The 26043-nt window shown below is 47.4% G+C and overlaps 1 protein-coding gene across 2 annotated transcripts in view; it reads right to left on the reverse strand.

Moving 5' to 3' along the window:
- LOC137323146 (basic helix-loop-helix domain-containing protein USF3) overlaps positions 1-2357 on the reverse strand; it is a 35363-nt gene extending 33006 nt beyond the window's left edge. For both annotated transcript variants that reach the window (XM_067986620.1, XM_067986619.1), the window contains exon 1: positions 1919-2357. The gene's annotated coding sequence lies outside the window, so the exon portion shown is untranslated. The remainder of the gene's footprint in view (positions 1-1918) is intronic.
- Positions 2358-26043: the final 23686 nt, after the last annotated feature.

Consider the following 26043-nt stretch of genomic DNA (forward strand, 5'->3'; position numbering starts at 1 on the left):
TATATGTCCCCCACAATCGGAAAGCCCAGATGGGCATCTTCAGCAGTTACACAATGTGGCAAATTTCTACACTATTTTCAGTTGTCTGCTTATCAGCACGTTAGAATTACGACAATCCCAAAAACGCAGCTAGAATACATGAAATACAGACTGATTATACTGCACACGTAATAGTGCAAAAACAATGTGACCAATGAGTGAAGAGCTTCCCTCCTCCCCCCACCAAAAATAAACATTATTCTACAAATTAACTGTACCAATCCAATAAGCATCAGTATTGGGCTTACATAGAATCTATAGCACAGAAACAGGCCATTCGGCCCAACTGGTTTATGCCAGTGTTCATGCTCCACACGAGCCTCCTCCCTCCCCTCTTCATCTCACCCTATCAGCATATCCTTCTATTCCTTTCTCCCTCGTATACTTATCTAGTTTCTCCTTAAATGCAACCAGGGGCTCGGCAGTAACAAAGCACACACCTGTACAGATAGTGTTGGATGCAGTCAGTCCCACCGCCCCACTGCACGAAGGCAGTGTGCAGACTGCGTACACAGTGCAGGGGTAAGAGAGCGATAATAAACAAACTGGAAATCTGCAGCAAGAACAAACAATGCTGGAGACACACAGCAGCAGGTCAACAACAACATGCATTTACATAGCACCTTTCACCTCCGGATGTCCCAAAGCACTTTACAGCTACTACTTTTAAAAGTACAGTCACTGTTATAATGTAGGAAATGCAGCAGCCAATTTACACACAGCAAGATCCCACAAACAGCAATGATAATGACCAGATAATCTGTTTTAGTGATGTTGGTTGAGGGATAAATATTGACCAGGGCACCGGGAAGAACTCCCCTGCTCTTCTTCAAAATAGTCCCATGGGATCTTTTACATCCACCTGGGAGGTCAGACGGGGCCTCGGTTTAACGTCTCATCCGAAAGACAGCACCTCCAACAGTGCGGCGCTCCCTCAGTACTGACCCTCCGACAGTGCGGCGCTCCCTCAGTACTGACCCTCCGACAGTGCGGCGCTCCCTCAGTACTGACCCTCCGACAGTGCGGCGCTCCCTCAGTACTGACCCTCCCACAGTGCGGCGCTCCCTCAGTACTGACTCTCCGACAGCGCGGCGCTCCCTCAGTACTGACCCTCCGACAGCGCAGCGCTCCCTCAGTACTGACCCTCCGACAGTGCGGCCCTCCCTCAGTACTGACCCTCCGACAGTGCGGCGCTCCCTCAGTACTGACCCTCCGACAGTGCAGCATTCCCTCAGTACTGACCCTCCGACAGTGCGGCGCTCCCTCAGTACTGTCCCTCCGACAGTGCAGCATTCCCTCAGTACTGACCCTCCGACAGTGCGGCGCTCCCTCAGTACTGACCCTCCGACAGTGCGGCGCTCCCTCAGTACTGACCCTCCGACAGTGCGGCGCTCCCTCAGTGCTGACCCTCCGACAGTGCGGCGCTCCCTCAGTACTGACCCTCCGACAGTGCGGCGCTCCCTCAGTGCTGACCCTCCGACAGTGCGGCGCTCCCTCAGTGCTGACCCTCCGACAGTGCGGCGCTCCCTCAGTGCTGACCCTCCGACAGTGCGGCGCTCCCTCAGTACTGACCCTCCGACAGTGCGGCGCTCCCTCAGTACTGACCCTCCGACAGTGCGGCGCTCCCTCAGTACTGACCCTCCGACAGCGCGGCGCTCCCTCAGTACTGCACCGGGATTTTGCGCTCAAGTCTCTGGAGTGGGTCTTGACCCCGCGACCTCCTGACCCAGGGGTGAGAGTGCTATCACTGAGCCACCGCTGACACCGTAACGAGTTAACGTCTCAGGTGCGGGCCCTTCCTCAGAGCCGAGGGACGGTGCTGTCGGTGCCGGGGGATCATCGACTCCCGGACCCCCCACCCCAAAAGCCCCAGCCTTACCTCAGGGTACGGTCGGGAAGGAGTCCAGTGCTGCGGCCACCCGCATGGTCTCGGCGGTCGGTGCCCACATTGCCCCCTCGCTCACATCCTTTGTGGGGGGGGGCTGGGGGGGTATAAGCAGGGGGTGTGAGGGCTTAGAGTCCCGGGCTGACCAGGCCAGGATCCTGGGCTCTCAGCCTCCAGCAAACCATCTGCAAAAAGCCCACTCACTCCACAAAGGGAAGCCGCAGGCCTCAGGCTCGGCCACCAGGCCCAAAGTGGGGGTAGGGGCGGGGGGGAGGGGTTGGGAACCCCCCTCTCCCCCTCAGGAGCTCCTAAGTGCCGGGGTGGGGGAGACGGCACACGCTCACTGCCAGACCCGCTGCAACTTTTGAGCTTTTCCGGGGCTCGGGCCTTTCCCCCCCCCCACTCTCAGGCCCCAGCGCAGCCTAACCTGCTGCGCGCCGTTGTCATGGCGATCAGGCCTATCGCCGGGCCCGCAGCGCTCCGGCGGTGACGTCACCCAGCTGGTCAAGTTCGGTTGACTGGGAGCCGGAAGTGTTGGCGAGGGAGGGGGCGGGGCGCTGAGTCTGTGACGTCACGTGATTGACGGCGGGTTCCCGCCTCCGCCCCCGATTGACGGGGAGGGGGCGGGGTTTGAGCTGACGCTGCCCACGTGCGGCAGGTGATTGACAGGCGAGGAGGAGCATTGAGATGTGGGCAGGAATTGGGCCAACTCTTGGGATTAATGTTGGCTTCACTGAGTATGGGGGGTTTTACTATGTTAAAGGCGCTATATAAATGCAAGCTCTTGTGAAGGGCGCTATATAAATGCAAGTTATTTAAGGGGAAACATTTGCAGGGCTATGGGGAAAGAGCAGGGAGATTGGGACTAATTGGATAACTCTTTCAAAGACCTGGCACAGGCACGATGGGCCAAATGGCCTCCTTCCATAAGAACATAAGAAATAGGAGCAGGAGTAGGCCACGCAGCCCCTCGAGCCTGCTCCGCCATTCAATAAGATCATGGCTGATCTTCTACCTCAACTCCACTTTCCCGCCCGATCCCCATATCCCTTGGTGTCCAAATATCGATAAATAAGACCTTATTTATGGTCTTATCCATAAATCTCAGCCTTGAATATATTCAATGACTCAGCTTCCACAGCCCCCTGGGGTAGAGAATTCCATAGATTCACAACCAACTGAGTGAAGAAATTTCTCCTCATCTCGGAACTAAATGGCCGGCCCCTTATCCTGAGACTATGCCCCCTAGTTCTAGACTCTCCAGCCAGGGGAAACAACCTCTCAGCATCTACCCTGTCAAGCCCCCTCAGAATCTTATACATTTCAATGAGATCACCTCTCATTCTTCTAAACTCCAGAGAATATAGGCCCATTCTACTCAATCTCTCCTCATAGGACAACCCTCTCATCCCAGGAATCAATCTAGTGAACCTTTGTTGCACCGCATCTAAGGCAAGTATATCCTTCCTTAGGTGAGGAGCCCAAAACTGTACACAGTACTCCAGGTATGGTCTCACTAAAGCCCCTGTACAATTGCAGCAAGACTTCCTTACTCTTGTACTCCAACCCCCTTTCAATAAAGGCTAACATACCATTTGCCTTCCTAATTGCTTGCTGTACCTGCATGTTAACTTTCTCTGATTCATGTACAAGGACACCCAAATCCCTCTGACTACCATCATTTCTTAGTCTCTCACCTTTTAAAAAATGTTCTGCGTTTCTAATCTTCCTACCAAAGTGAATAACCTCATATTTCCCCACATTAGATTGTAAATAGCTGAGGCCTTCTGTGCTGTAAGATTCTATGATTCTGTCGGAGGGTCAGTACTGAGGGAGCACTGCACTGTCGGAGGGTCAGTACTGAGGGAGTGCTGCACTGTCGGTGGGTCAGTACTGAGGGAGCGCTGCACTGTCGGAGGGTCAGTACTGAGGGAGTGCTGCATTGTCAGAGGGTCAGGACTGAGGGAGCGCTGCACTGTCGGAGGGTCAGTACTGAGGGAGTGCTGCATTGTCGGTGGGTCAGTACTGCGGGAACGCTGCACTGTCGGAGGGTCAGTACTGACGGAGTGCTGCACTGTCAGAGGGTCAGTACTGAGGGAGTGCTGCACTGTCGGAGGGTCAGTACTGAGGGAGTGCTGCACTGTCGGTGGGTCAGTACTGAGGGAGCGCTGCACTGTCAGAGGGTCAGTACTGAGGGAGCGCTGCACTGTCGGAGGGTCAGTACTGAGGGAATGCTGCACTGTCGGAGGGTCAGTACTGAGTAAGCGCTGCACTGTCGGAGGGACAGTACTGAGGGAATGCTGCACTGTCGGAGGGTCAGTACTGAGGGAGTGCTGCACTGTCGGAGGGTCAGTATTGAGGGAGCACTGCACTGTCGGAGGGTCAGTACTGAGGGAGTGCTGTGCTGTCGGAGGGTCAGTACTGAGGGAGTGCTGTGCTGTCGGAGGGTCAGTACTGAGGGAGTGCTGTGCTGTCGGAGGGTCAGTACTGAGGAAGTGCTGCTCTGTCGGAGGGTCAGTACTGAGGGAGTGATGCATTGTCAGAGGGTCAGGACAATGCATCACTCCTTTGGATAAGACCTTAAACTGAGACCCTCAGCTCATAGATTTTAGATGCTTCTCATGACAATGTTCAATGCAGAGTTCTGGCCAATATTAGCCAAACAATAGTGAATGATAGTTAACCAAAAACAGATTAACTGTCATTTATCTCAATGATTGTTGTGGGCCCATGCACTGTGTGAGTTAATGGCCGTGCTTACCGGGGTTACAACATATACCTGGAGTTTCACCACCTCCTGATTCCAAGTGCCTAGTCAAACAACCTTTTTTTTCCCCTATCTCCAAAATGTTTATAACAACTACATAAAAGTGATTTAAAAAAAATGTTTTTAAGCCCCTATGATTTTTCTCCTGCGTTGCTCAAAGTTCAGGAGGTTAATCTTTATTTTTTGGAGGGTTGCGGAACCAGGGCGGGTAAATGGAGTTAAGATACATATTAACCATGATCTAATTGGAACAGGCTCGAGGGGCTGAATGGCCTCCTTCTGTTCCTATGAGACTCCAGGATAATCCTGAAGGATTGGCAGCCCTAGTGCTTACCCACTTTGAAAGTAATCCATTGCTTGTGATGTACATTGGAATATCCTCAGGATATACAGGGTGCTAATTAAATGCAAATTTTTTCGTTTCTCCTGGTGCCTTAGACAAGCGTCTTGGCCGACAACCAAAGGTCACCAAAAACTAGTTTAACCAGGCATTCATCTCATTTGCGGTTTCTGGGATTTTACTAACCAGCTCTGTTTGCCTACCTAGCAACCGTGACTGTAATTCAAAATTAAACGATTGTGTAGTGTGCCGGGATGTAGCAAGATATTATGTAAATGAAAATTTAAAATAAAATAAATATAAGATAGTCACTAATTAATCCAATAAGGAATTCAGGAGAAACTTCTTTATCCAGAGAGTGGTGAGAATGTGGAACTCGCTCCCACAAGGAGTAGTTGAGGTGAATAGTGTAGATGGATTTAAGGGGAAGCTCGATAAACACATGAGGGAGAAAGGAATAGAAGGATATGCTGATAGGGTGAGATGAAGTAGGGAGGGAGGAGGCTCGTGTGGAGCATAAACACCAGTATAGACCTGTTGGGCCGAATGGCCTGTTTCTGTGCTGTACATTTTATGTAGTTCTATATACAATGCAAGTTATTTTTCCTTCAACAGGTCTAGACTGGCAACTATGCAAAGGCTAGACTGGTAATTAAACATTTCTGGCTATAAAATTCTGAACGGGGAATTGAAGGAGGGAAATCATTACTAACTAAGAACACGGGCAAACCTGTGGCAGATGGATTTCAACGCAGGTAAGTGTGAGGTCATCTATTTTGAATCAAAAGAGGATAAATCAGAGTATTGTTTGAATGGTGAAAATTTCAGAACAGTGGAGGTCCAAAGAGATTTAGGGGTCCATGTACACAGATCACTAAAATGTAGTTGTCAGGTACAAAAAATAATTATAAAGGCTAATGGAATATGTTAGCCTTTATAACTAGAGGGCTGGAATATAAGGGGGAGGGAGTTTCTGCCACAGCTGTATAAAACCCTGGTTAGACCACATCTGTGTACAGTTGTGGGCACCGCACCTCAGAAAGGATATATTGGCCCTGGAAGGAGTGCAGCGCAGATTCACCAGAATGTTACCAGGTCTCCGAGGGTTAGCAATGGTTCCAAAACTGGGGATCTCTAGATGTGGAAGTGGGGGCAGCCTTTATTGATGAGATAATAAATAGGGCTTCTTTGAGTGAAGTAACAGTAGTGGCTACTGTTCTTGATCTCAGACTTAAATACATCAGCTTATAATTTATGTTTACACATCAGACCACATCAACTAACTTCATAGAAACTTCCAGAACTTCTAGTACATTCATTTCAAACAGTCCGAGCAAGTCCACATTTGCAGGGGAACTGAAACTTTTCAAATGCACACTGAAATTTGAAGATTTTAATTTCCCCCCGAGAGATAGCTTGCTAAATAATGATGTGGGTAAGAGCACAAAAATCAGGCTGTAAAGAAAGTTGTAGGAATGACCAACACGTCACAATGCTCAACACCGAAGACTGTGGAATGGAAGACTCTGGTCCATACCGCAGTTGTCGTCAAAAGTTGTATTTGCTATATTTTTAATTACTGTCATTTTCCCTTCGATGGGCTCTGGGCGATGTTACACACGTGCCTGCCTGAAATGACCCGCTTGCATAGAATGTGAGGGCTCCAGTTACCTTCACAGCCACTCATCAGGCCCTGCAGGAGTTACTTACTACATGGCTGAAGGTCCTCTCTTAACATTTGGCAGAGGCGGCCTCCTTACCAAAGCGTAGTCTCCTCGCACACAGCTCTTCCGACATGATCTGGAAAGACCACCTCTCCCTGTACGCTCTCCTGATGAGCCCAAGGGCAAGGCGTCTGACTCTTCATTCTTGTTCCCTGCGTTGGAATTCCACTCTGTGTAGTAAATACATAAACAGTGGGATCCTGAGTGGAAAAGGCATTTGTTTTCCCTCTTTTTTCCCCACACAGGCCTCTTGAAGCACTTCCAGGACTCTTGATGTCACATAAATGTGAAAAAAAATGTGAAAAATGCTGACACCCGACTCTCTCAGACGTTTTGTTCAAGTCTCTGACAGCTAAAAATCTCCCTCCAGCTCAATCCTGGTTTCATTAAATATGCACAATTTTTAAATGGCAGCAAGACAGGCTCCTCGCGTCAGTTCAGACAAGCCCTAACTTTTTCTGGCGAGTTTAGTCTGTATCTACGAACCCAGTGCAGGAACTTCTCGCCATTCAAATGGGGAGCCAGATGGCGAGATGCCATTTTTGCTCACCTTATGGAGGAGCATTGCATTGCGGACAGCAGCTTTCCGATTTCCGCGTTTAACTGCGCATGTGCGCTCGACGGAAGTTGCTGCCTGATTTGCACATAAATAACGTTGAGCGCTACTTTCCAGACTGGAGGGAAGTTTACAGTGGTGTTCCCCATGGGTCGGTATTAGGACCACTGATCTTTTTGATATATATTAATGACCTGCGCTTGGGTATAGAGGGTATAATTTCAAAGTTTGCAGATGACATGAAACTCAGAAATGTGGTAAACAATGTGGAAGATAGTAACAGGCTTCAGGAGGACATAGATAGACTGGTGAAATGGGCAGACACACGGCAGATGAAATTTAATGCAGAGAAGTGTGAAGTGATTCATTTTGGTAGGAAGAATGAGGAGAGGCAATATAAACTAAATGGTACAATTTTAAAGGGGGTGCAGGAACAGAGAGACTTGGGGGTGTATGTACACAAATCTTTGACGGTAGCAGGACAAGTTGAGAAGGTTGTTAAAAAAGCATAGGGGATCCTTGGCTTTATAAATAAAGGCATTGAATACAAAAGCAAGGAAGTTATGCTAAACCTTTATAAAACTTTGATTAGGCCTCAGCTGGAGTATTGTGTCCAATTCTGGGCACCGCACTTTAGGAAGGATGTCCAGGCCATAGAGAGGATGCAGAGGAGATTTACTGGAATTGTACCAGGGATGAGGGACTTCAGTTATGTGGAGAAGCTGGGATTGTTCTTCTTAGAACAGAGAAGGTTAAGGGGAGATTTAATAGAGGGGTTCAAAATCATGAAGGGTTTTGATGGAGTAAATAAGGAGAAACTGTTTCCAGCGGCAGAAGGGTTGGTAACCAGAGGACACAGATTTACAGTAATTGGCAAAAGAACCAGAGGCGACACAAGGAAAACATTCTTTAACGCAGCGAGTTGTGATGATCTGGAATGCGCTGCCTGAAAGGGCGGTGGAAGCAGATTCAATAATAACTTTCAAGGGAATTGGATAAATACTTGAAGGGGAAAAATGTGCAGGGCTACGGGGAAAGAGCAGGGGAGTGGGACTAATTGGACAGCTCTTTCAAAGAATCAACACAGGCACGATGGGCCGAATGGCCTCCTTCTGTGCTGTATCATTCTATGATTCTATATTGGCCTCACTGTTATTTTCACAGCAAAATCTGACCCGTTAACTCTCTTTCTCCCTCCACAGATGCTGCCTGACTTGCTGAATATTTCCAGCAATTTCTGTTTTTGCCTTTTTAAGATATACATTCTGTTAAAGTCCCCAACTCATTTGCAGGCCACAATACTCTAACTGCCTGGAAAAATTGATGTTAATGGTTATGTCAGACACAACTTCATTGAGCTGTTGGGGGAAAAAAAACATTTTTGAATCTTATAACATCGTTAAATGACCTTTAGGGGAACATTGTGATAAGTAATTCACACTCAACTTCTACATCTTCTGTTAAACTCCAGTATTCCTCCATTGTAATTTTGCACGCTGTCAAATGACAATAGGAACATAGGAATTGCTAAACAAAAGAAGGTCCTTCTATGTTATTTTCTGAAAGAAATCTAATTTGCATTTGAGTGAATCAATACTTCCTGCTTCCACCGTCTCCCCAGGAAGTTTGTTCCATAGATTGGCCACTCGCTCACTGAAATATTGAGCCATATTTTTCTAAGGCAGGGCATCTAACAGCGTCAGTGTTTGTTAGACATGCCCTTGCACGTTTAGGTTTTTAAATTTTTTGATTGGCAAGTTGCTGAAAGTGTGAGCTGATAACGGGGCATCTGGGGCCTGAGTGAACGGGGCAAGAAACTGGGTATCTCCTTCACCAATCAGATCAAAGGATTGGGAAATTAACAGCGCAAGGACTGAGAAGGAAGTGTAAACTGAGTAAGTGTAAGGTGTAAATGTCAAATCAGGTACAGGATCAGAAATAAAGAGCGGGAAAGGAAAATTGGATTAAGAGAGAGAGAGAAAAGAGACACAAAGGAAAAGTTTTTAGAAAGTTTTAATTTCAAATTTGACATTTTTAAAATCTCCAACAATTAAAACCTGAAGGAATGAGAGTCCACACTTGTAATAGTTAATATTCAGTGGCAGAGAGGTTGACTGGCAGTAATTAACACTGATCACATCGTTAAAAGGGAACTTAGACTTGTAATGGCCAAGACTTAACCTTCTGTGGCGAGTCTAGTTTATATCTACCGCGCAAATACAGCAACTTCACGCCGTTCAGTGGCGAGGCAGACAGCATCTGCCCCTCGCCTGAAGTTGCTGCACCATTTACGCATAAATAACGGCGAGTGCCAAGTCTCTGATATTCTGACAGGAATATCTGGGCCATTTATCTCCTCATGTGGCGCGGTGTCAAATTTTGTCTGATAATCGCTCCTGTGAAGCGCCTTGGGACGTTTCACTTTCTTAAAGGCGCTATATAAATGCAAGTTGTTGTTGTTGTATTGGTAGGACCACTGAGGGCAAATGTCGAATATTATACTTAGGCTGCTTATGGCTTTGGTACATCTGCACTCGGAGAATTGCGACCAGTTTTGGAGCCCACACTTGGAAGGATATCGAGGCATTGGGGAGGACGTAACAGGATGATACCAAATTTTTAAGCCATTAGTTACGAGCACGGGCTGTGAGAGTTGTGGTTATTTACTTTGGTGAAGCGCAGTCTGAGGGGACGTGATTAATATTAAAATGATGAAGGGATTGGATGCAATGTGGTTGTGTGAAATGGAAGGGGTGGTGGGACTGGAGGCCGTGCCTTTAGATACCAGATGGGATCACACGTCACAGAGTCAGCACCCCCTGGAACAAACGTACGCAAAATGTGGTGAGTGTGGGTCACCATAGTCCCTTAAAGGGGAACTTGACGAGTTCCTGAGAGGACATTGGCAGTTGCAGGGAGTTAGTGGTTAGTTTAGATTGTGATGTGTCACCGGTTACAGGGACTTATACTGGGATTGGATTGTAATAATGAGATCGCTTTGTGTATGATCTGTAGTGTTTTGGTTTGAATTGTACTGGTTTGGAATTGTGATATTCACATTGAACTGTGTGTACCTTTAAATTCTATGAAATAAAGTATATTTTGGAAATTTTTAAAAAAACAGGGAGTTAGTGGTTAGTTTAGATTGTGACATGTCACCGGTTACAGGGTGTGGAGATGCCGGTGATGGACTGGGGTTGACAATTGTAAACAATTTTACAACACCAAGTTATAGTCCAGCAATTTTATTTTAAATTCACCGAAAGCTTGTGAATTTAAAATAAAATTGCTGGACTATAACTTGGTGTTGTAAAATTGGTTACAGGGTAGTTAGTGATTAGTTTAGGTTGTAATCGGCCACGTTTCTTTGTCTGTTGCGAGAAACGGTGTTACCAGGAGGTGGGACAGCAGTGTGCGAGGATACACTGTCTACTGCATGGGGCGAGCTGGATGGGCCTGATGGTCTTTACTTGCCCTTTTTGTAGGTTTGTTTGTGCAAACTGGGGATTGTCTCTGGGCCCTGCCTGGTGTTTGGCTCAGAGAGTTCACCCAGTCAGTAGCTGTGCCCAGGGACAATCCCCTGTCTGCACTCCCCCATCGGAGAACTCACCTCTTCCCCTATCACCAGAAAACACAGTTAATTTTCCTTCCACGTTTATTTCCAGATGTTAAACTTCTCACATTTAAGTCATTGAGATAACGTGACTTAAAACGTATGAACATACGAGAAATGACAGACAGGAAATGACCCTCTGGTCCATCCAGCCTCTCCCACCCCACTCGAGACCATGTGATAAATCTCCTGGGAGAAGCAAAAATCCAGATTAAAATCCCAGGTCAATTTGGGGAAAAAATAAATCTGGGAAATTCCTCTCCAACCCCCTTAGGTGATGGAAACTAGTCCAGGAAATCAAAGTGATTGGTTTTTTACTCTTACTCCATGGACACAGGGCCTCGAAGACTGGTCTCCAACCATCTCCAGTCCAGCTCTGTACCAGCAGCCACTCCCTGAACATTCATCGATGACTTGAAATCAGTCGGTGGATTGTCCAGAGTTCCCACTTGTGTCTCGTTGCAGCTTGAACAAAAACTGTCCCAATCTTTCTTTAAAAATGCCTGCAGGGATCTGATCCCCTTCCTTTAATTCACTCGGATCTGATCCCGTTGCTTTAATTCGCTGGGATCTGATCCCGTTGCTTTAATTCACTCAGATCTGATCCCCTTCCTTTAATTCACTCGGATCTGATCCCGTTGCTTTTATTCGCTGGGATCTGATCCCGTTGCTTTAATTCACTCGGATCTGATCCCGTTGCTTTAATTCACTGGGATCTGATCCCGTTCCTTTAATTCGCTGGGATCTGATCACGTTCCTTTAATTCGCTGGGATCTGATCCCGTTCCTTTAATTCGCTGGGATCTGATCCCGTTCCTTTAATTCGCTGGGATCTGATCCCGTTCCTTTAATTCGCTGGGATCTGATCACGTTCCTTTAATTCGCTGGGATCTGATCCCGTTGCTTTAATTCACTCGGATCTGATCCCAATCCTTTAATTCGCTGGGATCTGATCCCGTTCCTATAATTCGCTGGGATCTGATCCCGTTCCTTTAATTCACTCGGATCTGATCCCGTTGCTTTAATTCGCTGGGATCTGATCCCATTTCTTTAATTCACTCGGATCTGATCCCCTTCCTTTAATTCACTCGGATCTGATCCCGTTGCTTTAATTCACTCGGATCTGATCCCCTTCCTTTAATTCACTCGGATCTGATCCCGTTCCTTTAATTCGCTGGGATCTGATCCCGTTCCTTTAATTCGCTGGGATCTGATCCCGTTGATTTAATTCACTCGGATCTGATCCCCTTCCTTTAATTCACTCGGATCTGATCCCGTTGCTTTAATTCGGTGGGATCTGATCCCGTTCCTTTAATTCGCTGGGATCTGATCCCCTTCCTTTAATTCACTCGGATCTGATCCCGTTGCTTTTATTCGCTGGGATCTGATCCCGTTGCTTTAATTCACTCGGATCTGATCCCGTTGCTTTAATTCACTGGGATCTGATCCCGTTCCTTTAATTCGCTGGGATCTGATCCCGTTCCTTTAATTCGCTGGGATCTGATCCCGTTCCTTTAATTCGCTGGGATCTGATCCCGTTGCTTTAATTCACTCGGATCTGATCCCATTCCTTTAATTCGCTGGGATCTGATCCCGTTCCTATAATTCGCTGGGATCTGATCCCGTTCCTTTAATTCACTCGGATCTGATCCCGTTGCTTTAATTCGCTGGGATCTGATCCCATTTCTTTAATTCACTCGGATCTGATCCCCTTCCTTTAATTCACTCGGATCTGATCCCGTTGCTTTAATTCACTCGGATCTGATCCCCTTCCTTTAATTCACTCGGATCTGATCCCGTTCCTTTAATTCGCTGGGATCTGATCCCGTTCCTTTAATTCGCTGGGATCTGATCCCGTTGATTTAATTCACTCGGATCTGATCCCCTTCCTTTAATTCACTCGGATCTGATCCCGTTGCTTTAATTCGGTGGGATCTGATCCCGTTCCTTTAATTCGCTGGGATCTGATCCCGTTCCTTTAATTTGCTGGGATCTGATCCCGTTCCTATAATTCGCTGGGATCTGATCCCCTTCCTTTAATTCACTCGGATCTGATCCCGTTCCTATAATTCGCTGGGATCTGATCCCGTTCCTATAATTCGCTGGGATCTGATCCCGTTCCTTTAATTTGCTGGGATCTGATCCCGTTCCTATAATTCGCTGGGATCTGATCCCGTTCCTATAATTCGCTGGGATCTGATCCCATTTCTTTAATTCGCTGGGATCTGATCCCCTTCCTTTAATTCGCTGGGATCTGATCCCGTTCCTTTAATTTGCTGGGATCTGATCCCATTCCTATAATTCGCTGGGATCTGATCCCATTCCTTTAATTCGCTGGGATCTGATCCCATTCCTTTAATTCACTCGGATCTGATCCCGTTCCTTTAATTCAATGGGATCTGATCCCGTTCCTTTAAATCGCTGGGATCTGATCCCATTCCTTTAATTCACTCGGATTTGATCCCGTTCCTTTAATTCACTGGGATCTGATCCCGTTCCTTTAATTCGCTGGGATCTGATCCCGTTCCTATAATTCGCTGGGATCTGATCCCGTTCCTTTTATTCACTGGGATTTAATCCCATTCCTTAATTCACTAGGATCTGATCCCGTTCCTTTAATTCGCTGGGATCTGATCCCGTTCCTTTAATTCACTGGGATCTGATCCCGTTCTTTTAATTAACTGGGATCTGATCCCGTTGCTTTAATTCGCTGGGATCTGATCCCGTTCCTTTAATTGAATGGGATCTGATCCCATTCCTTTAATTCGCTGGGATCTGATCCCGTTCCTTTAATTCGCTGGGATCTGATCCCGTTCCTTTTATTCACTGCGATTTAATCCCATTCCTTAATTCACTGGGATCTGATCCCATTTCTTTAATTCACTGGGATCTGATCCCATTTCTTTAATTCACTGGGATCTGATCCCATTCCTTTTATTCGCTGGGATCTGATCCCGTTCCTTTAATTCACCGGGATCTGATCCCATTCCTTTTATTCGCTGGGATCTGATCCCGTTCCTTTAATTCGCCGGGATCTGATCCCATTTCTTAAATTCACTGGGATCTGATCCCGTTCCTATAATTCGCTGGGATCTGATCCCGTTCCTTTAATTCGCTGGGATCTGATCCCGTTGCTTTAATTCGCCTGGATCTGATCCCATTTCTTAAATTCACTGGGATCTGATCCCGTTCCTATAATTCGCTGGGATCTGATCCCATTTCTTAAATTCACTGGGATCTGATCCCGTTCCTTTAATTCGCCAGGATCTGATCCCATTTCTTAAATTCACTGGGATCTGATCCCGTTGCTTTAATTCACTGGGATCTGATCCCGTTGCTTTAATTCACTGGGATCTGATCCCGTTGCTTTAATTCGCTGGGATCTGATCCCGTTCCTATAATTCGCTGGGATCTGATCCCGTTCCTATAATTCGCTGGGATCTGATCCCGTTCCTATAATTCGCTGGGATCTGATCCCGTTCCTTTAATTCGCTGGGATCTGATCCCGTTGCTATAATTCGCTGGGATCTGATCCCATTTCTTTAATTTGCTGGGATCTGATCCCGTTCCTTTAATTCGCTGGGATCTGATCCCGTTGCTTTAATTCACTCGGATTTGATCCCATTCCTTTAATTCACTGGGATCTGATCCCGTTCCTTTAATTCGCTGGGATCTGATCCCGTTCCTATAATTCACTGGGATCTGATCCCGTTCCTTTTATTCACTGGGATTTAATCCCATTCCTTAATTCACTGGGATCTGATCCCGTTCCTTTAATTCACTGGGATCTGATCCCGTTCCTTTAATTCACTGGGATCTGATCCCGTTCTATTAATTCACTGGGATCTGATCCCGTTGCTTTAATTCGCTGGGATCTGATCCCGTTCCTTTAATTGAATGGGATCTGATCCCGTTCCTTTAATTCGCTGGGATCTGATCCCGTTCCTTTAATTCGCTGGGATCTGATCCCGTTCCTTTTATTCACTGGGATTTAATCCCATTCCTTAATTCACTGGGATCTGATCCCATTTCTTTAATTCACTGGGATCTGATCCCATTTCTTTAATTCACTGGGATCTGATCCCATTCCTTTTATTCACTGGGATCTGATCCCGTTCCTTTAATTCACCGGGATCTGATCCCATTCCTTTTATTCGCTGGGATCTGATCCCGTTCCTTTAATTCGCCGGGATCTGATCTCATTTCTTAAATTCACTGGGATCTGATCCCGTTCCTTTAATTCGCTGGGATCTGATCCCGTTGCTATAATTCGCCTGGATCTGATCCCATTTCTTAAATTCACTGGGATCTGATCCCGTTCCTATAATTCGCTGGGATCTGATCCCGTTACTATAATTTGCTGGGATCTGATCCCGTTCCTTTAATTCGCCAGGATCTGATCCCATTTCTTAAATTCACTGGGATCTGATCCGGTTGCTTTAATTCACTGGGATCTGATCCCGTTGCTTTAATTCACTGGGATCTGATCCCATTGCTTTAATTCGCTGGGATCTGATCCCGTTCCTATAATTCGCTGGGATCTGATCCCGTTCCTATAATTCGCTGGGATCTCATCCAGTTCCTATAATTCGCTGGGATCTGATCCCGTTGCTTTAATTGGCTGGGATCTGATCCCGTTGCTTTAATTCACTGGGATCTGATCCCGTTCCTTTAATTCACTGGGATCTGATCCCATTTCTTTAATTCGCTGGAATCTGATCCCGTTGCTATAATTCGCTGGGATCTGATCCCGTTCCTATAATTCGCTGGGATCTGATCCCGTTCCTATAATTCGCTGGGATCTGATCCCGTTGCTTTAATTCGCTGGGATCTGATCCCGTTGCTTTAATTCACTGGGATCTGATCCCGTTCCTTTAATTCACTGGGATCTGATCCCGTTGCTTTAATTCGCTGGGATCTGATCCCGTTCCTTTAATTCGCTGGGATCTGATCCCGTTCCTTTAATTCACTGGGATCTGATCCCGTTCCTTTAATTCACTGGGATCTGATCCCGTTCCTATAATTCGCTGGGATCTGATCCCGTTCCTATAATTCGCTGGGATCTGATCCCATTGCTTTAATTCACTGGGATCTGATCCCGTTCCTTTAATTCACTGGGATCTGATCCCAATTCTTTAATTCGCTGGGATCTGATCCCGTTGCTTTAATTCACTGGGATCTGATCCCGTTGCTTTAATTCACTGGGATCTGATCCCGTTGCTTTAATTCACTGGGATCTGATCCCATTCCTTTAATTCACTGGGATCTGATCCCATTTCTTTAATTCGCTGGGATCTGATCCCGTTGCTTTAATTCGCTGGGATCTGATCCCGTTGCTTTAATTCACTGGGATCTGATCCCGTTCCTTTAATTCGCTGGGATCTGATCCCGTTGCTTTAATTCGCTGGGATCTGATCCCGTTCCTTTAATTCACTGGGATCTGATCCCGTTCCTTTAATTCGCTGGGATCTGATCCCGTTCCTTTAATTCGCTGGGATCTGATCCCGTTGCTTTAATTCACTGGGATCTGATCCCATTTCTTTAATTTACTGGGATCTGATCCCGTTCCTATAATTCGCTGGGATCTGATCCCGTTCCTTTAATTGGCTGGGATCTGATCCCGTTCCTTTAATTCACTGGGATCTGATCCCGTTCCTTTAATTCGCTGGGATCTGATCCCGTTCCTTTAATTCGCTGGGATCTGATCCCGTTCCTTTAATTCGCTGGGATCTGATCCCGTTGCTTTAATTCACTGGGATCTGATCCCGTTCCTTTAATTCGCTGGGATCTGATCCCGTTGCTTTCGGCTGTGCTGTGCTCAGAATTCAGTTACTGAGCCATCAGTGATTGGATGAAACATCAGCTCCTGAACGTTGACGGGCCGAATTAGGGGGGGGTGGGAAAATGTGGCCCCAATAATCGGGAAACATCGGCACAGTTTGTCTGGGAAAATCTCTTCAGGAGTGGCCTCCTTTCAAAGACCTTTTTTTAAAAATGTCCTAACTTTGGAGGAAACGCCCAATTTCTTTCCCCGTCCGGGCAGTGTTAACTTTTAGCACAGCCCAGAATTCAAGTTTATTGAGACCTGAAAGACAACCCAGAACGAGATAAAGAAACAGACCAAACGCTCCCCACAAGACCCAAGAGACGGCCAGGTGGATGGAAAATGCTGTGTAGAATGAAGAGCAGTTTACAATGGAGCTGATGGTCATTCAGGCATTCTTCACACACTGCTGGTGACTCACCAAGTAGCACTGAGAACAAGGAGGACGGAGGTACTTGTAGGGGAACTGAGAACAAGGAGGACGGAGGTACTTGTAGGGGAACTGAGAACAAGGAGGACGGAGGTACTTGTAGGGGAACGGAGACCACGTGACCAGGACAGACATGATAAAATGAACATTACCCATGAATGCCAGTCTGAACAGTGATGTCTGCTGGAGATAGGAGGCTGACTCCATGTTACAGGTGTGTTTGGGACACAAGAACTGTGACCACCACGGTCGATATCACACTGCTGGTGTACCCTAATCGGATAGGCATTCCATCTCACTGCTGGTCTACCTTAATCTAATAGGCATTCCATCTCATCAGCCAGCCCATCAATCAGAACCTGGCAGGGTCCAAATCCAGATTCCAAAAGACATGGCTGAAGGGTTTGCAACCATCTTCAGCCAGAAGTGCTGAGTGGATGATTCATCTCAGTCTCCTCCCGAGATCCACGCCATCACAGAAGCCAGTCTTCAGCCAACTGGATTCACTCCACGTGATATCAAGAAACGGCTGAGTGCACTGGATACAGCAAAGGCTATGGGTCCTGACAACAGCCAAGCTGTTCCAGTACAGCTACAACACTGGCATCTACCCGACAATGTGGAAAATTGCCCAGGTATGTCCTGTCCACAAAAAGCAGGACAAATCCAATCTGGCCAATTATCGCCCCATCAGTCTACTCTCAATCATCAGCAAAGTGATGGAAGGTGTCGTCGACAGTGCTATCAAGCGGCACTTACTCACCAATAACCTGCTCACCAATGCTCAGTTTGGGTTCTGCCAGGACCACTCGGCTTCAGACCTCATTACAGCCTTGGTCCAAACATGGACAAAAGAGCTGAATTCCAGAGGTAAGGTGAGAGTAACTGCCCTTGACATCAAGGCAGCATTTGACCGAGTGTGGCACCAAGGAGCCCGAGTAAAATTGAAGTTAATGGGAATCAGGGGAAAAACTCTCCAGTGGCTGGAGTCATACCTAGCACAAAGGAAGATGGTAGTGGTTGTTGGAGGCCAATCATCTCAGCCCCATGACATTGCTGCAGGAGTTCCTCAGGGCAGTGTCCTAGGCCCAACCATCTTCAGCTGCTTCATCAATGACCTTCCCTCCATCATAAGGTCAGAAATGGGGATGTTCGCTGATGATTGCATTGTGTTCAGTTCCATTCGCAACCCCTCAGAGAATGAAGCAGTCCGTGCCCATATTTGGCAAGACCTGAACAATATCCAGGCTTGGGCTGATAAGTGGCAAGTAACATTTGCGCCAGACAAGTGCCAGGCAATGACCATCTCCAACAAGAGAGTGTCTAACCACCTCCCCTTGTCATTCAACGGCATTACCATCGCCGAATCCCCCACCATCAACATTCTGGCGGTCACCATTGACCAGAAATTTAACTGGACCAGCCATAAAAATACTGTGGCGACAAGAGCAGGTCAGAGGCTGGGTATTCTGCGGCGAGTGACTCACCTCCTGACTCCCCAAAGCCTTTCCACCATCTACAAGGCACAAGTCAGGAGTGTGATGGAATATTCTCCACTTGCCTGGATGAGTGCAGCTCCAACAACACTCAAGAAGCTCAACACCATCCAGGACAAAGCAGCCCGCTTGATTGGCACCCCATCCACCACCCTAAACATTCACTCCCTTCACCACCGGCGCACTGTGGCTGCAGTGTGCACCATCCACAGGATGCACTGCAGCAACTCGCCAAAGCTTCTTCGACAGCACCTCCCAAACCCGCGATCTCTACCACCTAGAAGGACAAGGGCAGCAGGCACATGGGAACACCACCTGCACGTTCCCCTCCAAATCACACACCATCCCAACTTGGAAATATATCACCGTTCCTTCATCGTCGCTGGGTCAAAATCCTGGAACTCCCTACCTAACAGCACTGTGGGAGAACCGTCACCACACGGACTGCAGCGGTTCAAGAAGGCGGCTCACCACCACCTTCTCAAGGGCAATTAGGGATGGGCAATAAATGCCGGCCTCGCCAGCAACACCCACATCCCATGAACGAATAAAAAAAAAGACAGGGAAGTTTGATAGTTAGCCCCTGGGAACAGGGATGAGGGCAGATATACCAGCAACGGGCTCGTGAATGCAAGCGCAGATCGAGTTAAACCCTCGAGACATGAGCCCCTGCCACTCGGGGGAGGTGCTACTGAGGCACACATAACCTCCCTGGGAGTGAGAGCCCTTGGAACCTGGATGCCCCTCAGGAATTGTAGGGAGCGGCTGACGGTGGCTCCAGTGTTGGGGGGAGACACAGATCTATAAAAAGTGAACGGAGACCTGTGACTGCCCTCACCAAAGTGGAACTCACCCGCAGCATAGGTGACCCCGAGCGGGGTCGAGTCCTCCGAGGGTGGTGCCCCCAAATGAGCTGGTCAACTAGAGACCAATGTCCCGGGGCTGGGTTGGTGTCACCAGAGGGCACGACGGATGCCTCTGGTGAAGGACTCACCAACAGTAGCTGGCGGCGATTGGGGGAACCAGCCTGATTCTGGCACCAGTCGGCACGGACACCTCAGAGCCAGCTGGTGCCAGAGGAGGACTCTTCCTCTTTATCCCGGGAGGCCTCGGTACAAGTTGGTACCGGGGCTTCACCCGATGGTGTGGACTGGGATAGCAGGGACTGGTGGGTGAGTGGCCTTCACCAGCTCGTTCCATTCTACACCATCGAGGCAACAACCGGAGCGTTCCCCCTCGAGCCTTTCCTGTTCAGTCCCAAGGTGGAGCTCCAGCCGACATCGGTCGGAGATGACTGTATGGACTGGGCCTTCTCCAGTGCCGGTGCAGTTAACCCCGAGCAGTGCCAAACTGAGCCTGGAGCTGGAGCAGGGTAGGTACTTCATGCCAATGTGGGGATATGGTATCTGGACGTGGAGGTCCAGCCCGGGGTTGGGGGGGTTGGGTGGGATTTTAAATTTAACAATAGAAATAGATGTCAGAATAAGTCAAGGCGGAGCTGGTAGGGATAACAGACTTTAGTGTCCAAACTACGACCCACAGACTATAGGCGGCCTCTGTGAGCCTCTGCAATCTGGCCAACAAGTGTTTTCCTCTGCTTCAGATATTGATCCCACTTTCCCTGAAAGGATCCAATGGTCTTTGCCTCAACCACTCCGTGTGACAAATCATTCCAGGCTCCAAATAACTCGAAAGAAATTTCTCTTAACCTCTCTACTCACTCTTGGTGATCATTTTAAATTGTTTTGCTAAAATCACGTGCCTGGGATGGGAAAGAAATGCGCCAGATGGGAGAGAGTGGGTTTAACACCATCTCCATCCATTGGCTGCGCGTTTAGATGGGTCTTTGGGGGGTCGGTTGTTGGCCGTCAATTAAAAAACAAATTAAAAGATGCCGAGTTGGCACTGAGAAATGGATGGGACACAGAGGAGAATTCCAGTTGCACTGCTCCCTCCTTTGCGGTATCTCTACTGGCATTGATTCAACTCCGGTCAGGATGTGCTCTCTCTTGTATTAGATCCACTTGTTCTTTGTGGTTTTGTTACAACTTTAGTCTTTGGGTAGTTTGATAAAAAAACGCCATTTCCTCTTGCTCATCCTGACACCAACCGTTCACCTGTGGCAGAAGAAATTTCACATAAAAATCACTGGATTGCAACAAGCCAACTACAGGCATTTTATTTATTTATTTATTTGTATTCGTTCATGGGATGTGGGCGTCGCTGGCGAGGCCGGCGTTTATTGCCCGTCCCTAATTGCCCCTGAGAAGGTGGTGGTGATGAGCCGTCTTCTTGAACCGCTGCAGTCTGTTTATAGCTCTCCACGTATAGTAAACCATTTAACCTGCAAATGCTTAATGCAGATGCTGGGGGCAAAACTTATCGACTGGTTTCCTTGTTTCTTTTCTTGTAACGTTGCTGGCCACAGATTCTGATGCCACCCGAGTATTAAAGGCAGAAGATTCCACCGGTTCTGGAGTTGGACAATTGACACCTTCTTCAGAATCAGAGAGAAGGCCCAGAATGGCTGCCATGCCTTCAGGTGAACCAGGATCACTGGCACAAGAGGAGCTTGTCTGACACTCTCGGAGTGCTTTAGGTGGCAGTACCTGAACTAGCTGACACGGGAGGTCCTCGGTAGGGACTCAGGGATTGACCAGTCCAGACGACACCAGTAATCCCTGGGTCAAGAGTTTCTCCCCGGCTCCTTCAGTCTCACTGTCTGAGGCCAAGCCCAAGCTCCAGATCTTAAAAAGTTTTAATTGATAAGAGTTCCAATCCAAACTTTCAAACTTTTCCAGAACAAAATAGTTTAGCAGTATTTCCATTTTCTGTTTAAAACAGCCACTATCTCCCTCTGCCTTCCCCCCCACAGAATACAGTATTTTCTGGGATTCAAATATTGCCTACAGCTCAAAAGAATGGAAGAATTGGTACCTATTTGCTGCAATAGCTGCCTCTGTGAGTGTCTCTCTACCTTGTGATGGTTTTCCCACCTCCCCCTGAGCTCTCTTCATATTCTTTGTCTGTCTCTCTTTTCTCTTTCTCTGTACCTACTCACCATCTCCAACTCTTCCTCTGTCAACGTCTTCTCTCCCCCTCCTGGACTTCTATTCTCTCCCACTCTGCTAGCTCGGGGGGTTCTACTTAGACTACTGTCGAGGAGGAACATCCAGCCCCAAGATTCCACTTGGGGCCCAGTAAACGTCAGTAACCGCAGTCCAGGCCTCGGCCTACCTGTGGGTAAAGCCACAGGAGATCTCGCAGTGACAACAAATGGATCACTCGACCCTGCTGTGCCCTCAGTGTTACTGGATCTGTTCAAATATTCACACGGTAGAATCTGCTCGATTTGCCCACTGGAACAAAAAGCCCGCTGACCTTTCCAGCTCATTCCCCATCTACTGCTGCTCAAATCCAGCACAGAAGGGGACACTTTGAATTGTCCACCTGTGCCCAGTGCAGGCTCTTTCAACTGATGCCACCCAATCCCTGCCTTTCCCCGTGTCCGTTTACATTCTTCCTTTTCAAATATCCAATTCCAATTTAAATGATTTTACAGTTTCTGTCTCAATAGCCACTTGTTCTAATAACCCTTGGTGGGAAGAATTTCTTCACTTCTCCCCCCCCTCCCCTTCATTCTTCCAGTCTTAACCCTGAGCTCTCAGTGCTGGTGGACACTTTGCACAGCTCATTATTCAGTTGATCACTTTCTCCCTCTCAGCCTCTCCCCTTATTTAGTCCCATTCAGGGACACTGCTCAACACCAATCAGTGGTTTAAATAGGGAACTCTCGACTGTTTTAAATGGTCGGCTCGGGCCACTGTTTAAATTATCGGTTCAAGTTGAGCTGTCCCACAGACTATTCCAGGGTCCAGGCCAAGCTGATCAGAACAACCAACGTGTACTGACCAGGAAAACCTGGACATTTTATGGACTGGTTTCAGTTTCCAGCATTTAAGCCTTTATATCTGCACAGTCACTTCAGTGGATTTTACTCTTGTTCACTCTGACTTCCGCAGGGAATGATACAAGCTGGAACTACAGATCGAAACAAACCTTCTAAAGCAACAAGCTTCCGAGTGGCAGCTGGCCAGCGATATTTCCATTGCTCCCGTTCCCTTCACAAAGTAAATCTATTCTGATCTTCTGCCCGACCCCATTCACTCCTAGATAGATCAGCCTGTTAGTCACAGTCAGTGCAGCTCCCTTTCCTTCACTTAAACTGGTTGTCCAGCCTCCTGCCTTAAATTGACCCAGTTTACAAACCTCTTGTGATGTCTGACCTCACTGTGATGCGCAGTGTGAGGGTGAGGCTTGCCCCGTGACCTCACTGTGTGATCCCGAGGCCTCACCTTGAGGAAACAGAGTTTGGCAAAAATCCTTGGGCTTCATTGAGGTTACAATGACTTGATGAGCACGAATGCAGTAACAAGTTTCTACGTGGTTACGACCCAGAGAACAGGGTGTGTGGGCGATGGGATCCGACCAATGATGTTAAGTAGTTATATACATTTACAGCAACAGGAGGAGGCCATTCAGCCCCACGAGTCTGTTCCGCCATTCAATTAGATCACGGCTGATCTGTACCTTAACTCATTAACCCAACTTGGTTCCATATCCCTTAATATCCTTCTCTAATAAAAAATTTATCAATCTAATTCTTTCAAATTATCAACTGACCCCCAGCCTCAACAGCTTTTTGGGGGAGAGAGTTCCAGATTTCCACTCCCCTTTGTGCGAAGAAGTGCTTCCTGACATCACCCCTGAACGGCCGAGCTCTAATTTTAAGGTTCTGCCCCCTTGCTCTGGACTCCCACCAACCAGAGGAAATAGTTTCTCTCTATCTACCCTATCAAGTCCTTTAATCATCTTAAACACAATTAGGCCACTCCTTAATCTTCTAGTGACCCATCTAGTTAAAGGGCCGAACCTTGAAACGGTGTTTGGCAAATCTTAAAATTAGAGACAGGCCATTCAGGAGCGAAATCAGGAAGAACTTTTTCACATTAAGGGTTGCAGAAATCTGGAACTCTCTCCCTTCAGAATCCTAAAAACAGCAAATCATATCACTCACAATCTTCTCTTCTCCAGTGAGAACATGCCCAATCACTCCTCATAATCCAATTCCTCCATCCCCCCCCCGTGGTTAACACCTGCTCAGCTACTTAATCTACTCATTACTAAGAATTTTCTGCCAGCCTTCGGGAAGTGGAATGAAGTCGACAACAGATTGTCAGGAGTCAGTGACACTGCTGTGATGCATTTGTGCCTGTTCCAGTCACACACATCCAGCCCCTCAAACCTAGCACCTTGTGTACCTTGATTATACATCTCAATCACCACCTGTAGGGAATTATATCGGTTTCAGGAACAGGAGCAGGCCATTCAGTCCCTCGAGCCGCTCCACCATTCAATTCGATCGCGACTGATCAGCACTACAACTTCATTTTGCTCCGTATCCTCCAATACCCTTAACCCAACAAAAATCTATCAATCTCGGTCTTGAAAGCCCCAATTGTCCCTCAGCAGCCACAGCCTTTTGGTCAGAGTTCCAGATTTCCACTCCCCTTTGTGTGAAGAAGTGCTTCCTGATTTCACCCCTGAACGGCCTGGCTCTAATTTTAAGGTTATTCCCCCTTGTTCTGGACTCCCCCCACCAGAGGAAATAGTTTCTCTCTATCTACCCTATCAAATCCTTTAATCATCTTAAAACACCTCAATTAGATCACCCCTTAATCTTCTATACTCGAGGGAATACAAGCTTAGTTTATGCAACCTGTCCTCGTAATTTAACCCTTTTAACCCCAGGTGAATCTGTGCTGCATCCATTCCAAGGCCAATGTATCCTTCCTGAGGTATGGTGGATCATGGGAGTAAATGTTACAACGTAGAGTTGCCGGCAGACTTTCTTGTGAACGCAGGGTTGGAGGTCAGTGCGCCTGATTTACAGCCTGCGGGATATTTTTTCTGTCCATTAAAAAGACCAACAAAGCTCTGCATCAGCAATGCTCACTCAGGCATAGAGTACAAAAGCAAGGAAGTTATACTAAACCTTTATAAATCACTGGTTAGGCCACAGCTGGAGAATTGTGTCCAATTCTAGGCATCACACTTTAGGAAGGATGTCAAGGCCTTGGAGAGGGTGTGGAGGAGATTTACCAGAATGGTACCAGGGATGAGGGACTTCAGTTACGTGGAGAGACTGGAGAAGCTGGGATTGTTCTCCTCAGAGCAGAGAAGATGAAGGAGAGATTTAATAGAGGTGATCAAAATCATGAACGGTTTTGATAGAATAAATAAGGAGAAACTGTTTCTAGTGGCGGGAGGGTCGGTAACCAGGGGACACAGATATAAGGTAATTGGCTAAAGAGCCAGAGGCGAGACAAAGAGAATTTTTTTTACGCAGCGAGTTATGATCTGGAATGCGCTGCCTGAAAGGCTGTGGAAGCAAATTCAATAGGAACTTCCAAAACGACTTGCATTTATAAAGGGCCTTTAATGTAGTAAAACGTCCCAAGGTGCTTCATAGAAGTGTTATCAAACAAAATTTGATACCGAGCCACATAAGGAGATATTAGGACAGGTGAACTAAAGCTTGGTCAAAGAGGTAGGTTTTAACGGACATCTTAGAGGAGGAGAGGGAGGAGGAGAGGTAAAGGTTTAAGGATGGAATTCCAGAGCTTAGGGCATGGCAGCTGAAGGCATGGCCGCCAATGGTGGAGCAACTGGTGATGCGCAAGAGGCCAGAATTGGAGGAACGCATAGAATGGGGAGAACTCCCCTGCTCTTCTTTGAAATAGTGTCTTGGGGTTTTTTACCAGAGAGGGCAAAACGGGGCCTCGGATTAACATCTCATCCGAAAGACGGCACCTCTGACAGTGCAGCACTCCCTCAGTACTGCACTGGGAGTGTCAGCCTGGATTTTGTGCTCAAGTCTCTGGAGTGGGACTTGGACCCACGACCTTCTGACTCAGAGGCGAGAATGCTACCCGCTGAGCCACAACTGACACCTTTAAATAAAAATCCATTCGTACCTAGGGAACACAGCCACCAGGAAGTGTCATGCACTAATCAACCAGCTTTATATGATGTGGAGATGCCGGTGATGGACTGGGGTTGACAATTGTAAACAATTTAGGTTAACCAGGTTAACAAGCTTTATATGAAGGTGCGACTGACAGACTTTGGAAATGCCAAAGGGCTGTCAGGACTCGGGGTACATTCAGGATTTGTTAGAGTTGAGGCAAAGGTTACAGTGGCTTATGTGACAAAACTATTGGCAAAAAAAGGCTTTTCCTTATTTTTTGATCTTTGTTTAAGCATCCTGTGGACTTTTGTTTCTGAACGTAAGCTGTTGGGGGGAAGCA

Source organism: Heptranchias perlo, chromosome 6 (assembly GCF_035084215.1).
Source record: "Heptranchias perlo isolate sHepPer1 chromosome 6, sHepPer1.hap1, whole genome shotgun sequence".
In the NCBI taxonomy this organism is placed as follows: domain Eukaryota; kingdom Metazoa; phylum Chordata; class Chondrichthyes; order Hexanchiformes; family Hexanchidae; genus Heptranchias; species Heptranchias perlo.